This window comes from Dromaius novaehollandiae, chromosome 3, assembly GCF_036370855.1.
Source record: "Dromaius novaehollandiae isolate bDroNov1 chromosome 3, bDroNov1.hap1, whole genome shotgun sequence".
Lineage (NCBI taxonomy): Eukaryota > Metazoa > Chordata > Aves > Casuariiformes > Dromaiidae > Dromaius > Dromaius novaehollandiae.
The window spans coordinates 64,908,455-64,914,278 of NC_088100.1; positions in this window are offsets into that span (position 1 = coordinate 64,908,455).

Here is a 5,824-nt window from a genome sequence, read left to right on the forward strand (position 1 = left end):
GCGTGTCCACCTCAGAAGGGAGCGTGAGTGCCACCTTGCAGAGCCAACCACTGGAGGCTCCAGGGTTTGAGTTATCCCAGGCACGAGGAGGAATTGCGTGGGACTTCCCACGCTGGGAGCAGGAAGCAATCCTCCTTAGTGAAAAAATAAATGTTAAGGGGGTTACCAGCTCCCTCAGACCAATGCCTAGTTTAGGAAGCTCTGGATGTCTGTGTTTAAGGGGGATGCTAAATTATAGGTCCCACATGGACAAAGATGCATTTCTCAGCCCTGAAGAGGGGATCTAGCACTCTAACCAAGGTAGTTTTGAAGGACTGCGCTTGTCTTCAAACTTTGTTATCATGCATACTTGAAAGTATAACTGTCCTTTATTGATTGACCCAAAATGACTTCCCAAAGTCACACAGGATAATAATAGCAGGGAAAACAATGAACTTGCTTTGTCTAGGTCTCTTCAATCCTAGGCTAGCTGGCTGACCATACCGTTCTTCTCATAATTTTCTGAAGACAAAAACAACATGTACTTCAAGAGTTTGAAATTTGCTTTTGTTTGCCGCAATCCTGAGGGTTTGGAATGGCCCTGTGCTGCAGCCAGGAGGCTCTAAGGACAAAGAACTACACGTGGGAAGTACCTGGTACTCCATATGCCTGGTGAGATGCTGAGGCTGCCCTGAGGAGCCAGGCAGTCAAGCCAGGGCAGCAGCTGCTGTGAAGAAATGCCTTGGCTCTTGCATTGTTTTGCCCATGCTATCATTAGATGCTAGAGCCAGTAAACAGGACAACACATGTGGACAGTTTGTTAGAGAACTGCAGAACAGTTACTGGAAGTGATGCAAACTGCTCTGTAGCTTTAGTGTGTATGTTTTGCCCTTCTAATTTCTCGCTTAGTCTCTTTGGATTGTGATACCTTCTTGACTAAGTATTTTGATTTCTACTTTTGCTGCTTTATCTTAGTGACATTGAATTACATAAGCCACTTTTCTTCCTCTGATAATTAGTGCTGCATAGCATTTCTGTAGAACATGACATCTTACAAGCACTTAATGCAACCCTGCTCATTAGCAACACCAGTCTAGCCACATTGCTATTTGTGTGCTTGAGGTCAGTCTGCCCCACATACTCATATGTGGCACATTCTGTCATCAGCAAGTTTGGGAAATCAAGCCTTCCCTTCTCTTATCTGCTGAATAAAAGTGGGTTAGTGGATGGTTCTGTAGCTTTTTCCCCAAGAGCTTATAGCACTGAATGTGCAGGTAGTAAAGTCACACTGAAGAGAGAAATAGTGATGTCACCTGCTGCACATGTGCTTGTAGGCAATGTAGACACATGTCCACCAATACTGAATGATGACCATGGACTATTGGCCAGTCTGTTAAATGCTTCACTGTTAATGACCTGAAACCAAAACTGAGCTTTGGTTTAAATTGGAGGTTCTAGCACTTTTGAACAGGACCCCAAACTAAAATATATTCCAGAGAATACATGGAAGAGAAGATTTCTGCATGTTTTTCTATCTAAATAGTTGGTCGGTTTATCAAAGTGGTATGTGTGTGGTCTGATTCCGTCTGAATCAGTTGAGGTTTTCCCACGGGCTTGACTGTGGACAACTTGAGACCCAGTTATGGCGTATTACTCACAATATCTCTATTTGCAGTTTTTAGCCCTCCGGGAACTTTCACCTTCCATGCTCACCACGTTCACATGCAAAAAACCATGTAACTTGCAACTCAGGCATGGACAGCTAAAGCCTGCTGTGACCACAGTCTGTAGGAGGTAAAGAAGCCGATATGGTCACTACAACATTTTCTCCATTCTCTTCCTATATAGGGAAAGAACTGATTTTAGGAGTCAAGCCTGTCTTATGAAGCTATGATATCTAAACTATTACAGCATTTATTTCTTAGGCTTAAACTCATTATACCATAGGGTCTTCTAGGTCCCTTATAAAATGACAGCCATATCTCTCTTGGCATATGTCCATGGAAAAAAGGTAAAACTTTTCATTAGAGGAGATGAATGTAATATTCAGAGCTTCTAAGACACTTTAAATTGCAGCTGACCTTTAACCCATATATGCGGACTACATAAATTATATCAACTGAGCTTGGTTTCTCAAGGATCTTTAGGGAATTGGGTGCTCATTTGCCATTAAAAGTTGATAAGAATGGGTATCCTTTGCAAATCTCTGCCTAAAAATCTACCTTTTGTCTTTTAATCTCAAATAAACCATTTATTCTGTGATACCAGGTAGTAAACTAGATCTATTCCAAAGCACAGCAAACAAAAAACCAAAAGATATACAAGTGTCTCTGAGACTGAATTTCACTCCTATCCACCTGAAATGCTGTCCCCTCAGTCAAACTCTTGAGCCAAACTTGCTTTGAATTAATACCAAAAGGGACATGACACAGTTCAATAACTGTTGGCCTCCAGAAACTTCTAAGATATTTTCCAGATTTTAAACTAAAATTTTTAACTAAATTGCTGGGGGAGGGGGAGGTAGAAGGCTCTCTAGGATCATCTGAACATCTATACTGATGCTGATAGCTCTTTCTTCTAATAAACAGCACACCTTTATATCTACAATGTTGAACAAACTCTGCCAGCTGAGAGAACTAACCAAGGGCATATGCTTACAGTTTGCCAGGTAATCCATAGCATGGAACACAATCTTTTTACTCTGAAAATTAAGTCTCTTGAACTGAGACAAAGAGAGGTCAATCTCAGCTACCAGTAATATAGAAAGCTATAGTTGCTTTCTAAGTCCAACAGCTTAGAAAAGTATAACTACAAAAAAACTAAACCAGCCAACACATCAAAACGTAAGTCATGGTCAGCACCTGAGTTTTACATGGGAAGGCTTACTGATCATTTTTTAAAGTTACTATAGTTCTATAAAACAAGTTATTTTTTGACCTACATAATAAAGAAGTGCTTTTAAAAGCATGAATTCCCTCCTCCTAGCCACATACATAAAAAAGCTTACATTGCTATCGTTGTTGGAACAAGCAAATTGAGAGGTAGAGAAGCTGAGTGAAATGTCCAAAGTAGATTATTAATAGGTCAGGGGTTTTTTTTAGAAGCTACTATTCTGGGTGTCAGATTCAGTCTGACTAAGAAGTCTGCCTTTTCTAGAGCAGTTAAAAAAAAAGGTTAAATCCTTGAGATTGTGTTCATCTATTTTTAAGAGAGCCAGTGAAGATCCTGACACTTTTCTACTGGGGGGTTAAACTTGCCTGGTACTAGACCATTAACAAACATAAATCCTTTGTGCCTTCTGATTAATAAACATCCCAACACACAACTAATTAGTGTTTGCTTCGTTTTTTTTCAGATAAACTTCAAAGTACACCAGGGCATGATGTGCTGTAGCTAAAGTTATGACATGCTTCCTGCTGAAAGGCGTTGCTTGTAATGATTATCTTTTGACTATTTTCTGCCGTAAAAGGAAAATTTACACAAAGTGGAATAAGCAATTAGATATTCTGTTAGAGCTGCAGAAGGTTCTCTTTTAAGTCTGCTTACTAACAGACTTGCACATGCAGGTTGTTCGTACAGATATCAGACAGTGATAGTGCTGATAAGTATGGGTTGCATTTCTGACTGCTGCAGTTAATTCTTCCTGTTGTGAGCACTCTGCCTTACTTATTTCAAAATGCATGGCAGGATGGACTTAGCCTTTTCTTTTTTCTGGGTGGATGGAAAACTCCAGCCGTATGATTAGACAGAGTCTTTTCTCTTAGAAATCTGCATGGTAAAGGTCAAGCTCAGTGGGGTGAACCAAGAACTGAAACTAAAGATCTCATATGCTCCAGCCTGAGCAGAGACCGTGCCTGTAGGTTTAACTTCAGTTAGGTTATAGTTTTTTAACTAGAGAAAGCAGGTTCACGTCATCTGTGTAAGGCAAGATGTTAATGAACCTCTTTACACATTACCTTATTGGGCTAGAAGAGCAGATATGAACCCAGGATTTGAATTGTTATCCATAAAATGTGGTCAGTGGGGATTTTGCTGTTCACTTTCACTGGGAGTAGTCTATTTTACAAGAAGCTGCAGAGGACACAGATACAGAAAATTTTTACATGATAACACACAGCAGTATTATGACTCCTGGCAGCCTGGTTGAAATGCATTTCCTTGGCCCAGCCGATGGGGAGTGTCGTACCACTGGCTCTGCTGACTTCTAGCAATGTCACCAATTCTTAGGGATCAAAGCAGGGAGACTAATCTCACCTAGCTGTAATGGACAGGGTAAATATAAGGAGTGGAGGTAACTACCATGTAATTGAAGTTAGTAGCTTCACAATATAATTTATTTGTTTTTTAACAGTCCCCTCAAATTTTTTTCAAAATGAATCCAGTCCTCAGATTTTATATATTAAGTCTTCTCTCAAGAATTCCATAAAAAATTATCAGGGAAGACTGGGAAAGGAAGGGACCAAAATGGATTGTCAAAATTCTAGAACTTAATTCTTCCAAGCTTTGTGCGTGGTGTCATCAGTTGCCCTAGAGCAAAATTACTATTAAGTGTACACTCATAATACAATATAAAATGTAAATACTACCAATGTCAGTAACTGAAGAGTATCAGTAAAGCCTCACACTTTGACTCATGAAGCACTCATGGCTGCATAATATGTAATATGAGACAGGCCTGTGACTTCTTAAAATCTTCCCTGGTGAGCCATTAAATACAAATCTTTTCTGTTCTTACTTTCTGTTGCAAACCTTCTGTGCCTTGCAAGATCCAAGGCTGATGATAGAGGCCTTCAGCCCATTTCCCACAGCTTGAGTGGCAGAGTGTTCCTTCCTTCTTTTCTTCCTTCCTTCCTTGACACCCGGGTTCCCGGATGATCAGCCCTCGACTTGTTCCAGGCAAGGAGATCTTTGGCCCACACAAGCTTTGCTGAAGTCAGGAGGTCTCTCACAGATGCCCAGTCACCACAGCAAAGCACTGAGGGTACGGACCCAACTCTGTATGAGAGTTCGGGCTCAAGCCTGACCTGACCAAAATTCAATAAGGAAAATATGAACAAAAATGAAATTCTGAGCTTCATTTTCATCTCAGTTTAAGATGAGCTAAGGATTAGAACAGTCAAAGATGGCTTGCTTGTTTTTCTCTTTTAATATTAATCCTTCAAAAGAGTAAATGTTTAAAAAGTTGGAAAAGTGGTCTCACTCTTTTCACAGACGAACAAAAAAGGCTAAGTTTGGCAGGACTGACATTTTTTTTATTCATTAAAATCAACAACAACATTTATGGCTGTGCCGTGCAAGAGGGGAGACTATAGATAAGTCCCTTACAGCCTCAGAATCTGAGATTGTTGAAACTGATACACAAACCAACAGAAACTGAGATAGACATATAGACATGTTCACCTCTCTTAGATGTCTACACCAAAGTTAATGAGGCTGGACTCACTTTGTCCTCAGGGGAGGAAAATGGGCAGGGCTAAACCCATTTATCATATCCTGGATGTCTGCCTCAGAGTCAGGAGGACTTTGCTGACTATAAAGGTATTGATTATAAAAAGAGGCTGCACTGCACCTATCTACATTTTCATTTCATGGATCCCTTTCAAAGATCTGTTCTTAACTTCATTATTTTCATGTTTCCTGCAAACTTCTTTCACATGAAATGACCCAACTATCAATTGTGAAGTGGTGAAAGATGCAAGCCTTTCTTTATTTACCAGCAGGTACAGCATAAGAAGTGACAATGCAAGCTTCCCCAGCATTGCCTCATTAATGTTTTTCAACCTTTGATTTAACAAAGGAAAAAGATTAGTTCAGTTCAATGAATCCTCCCTAGGATTAGGTTAGT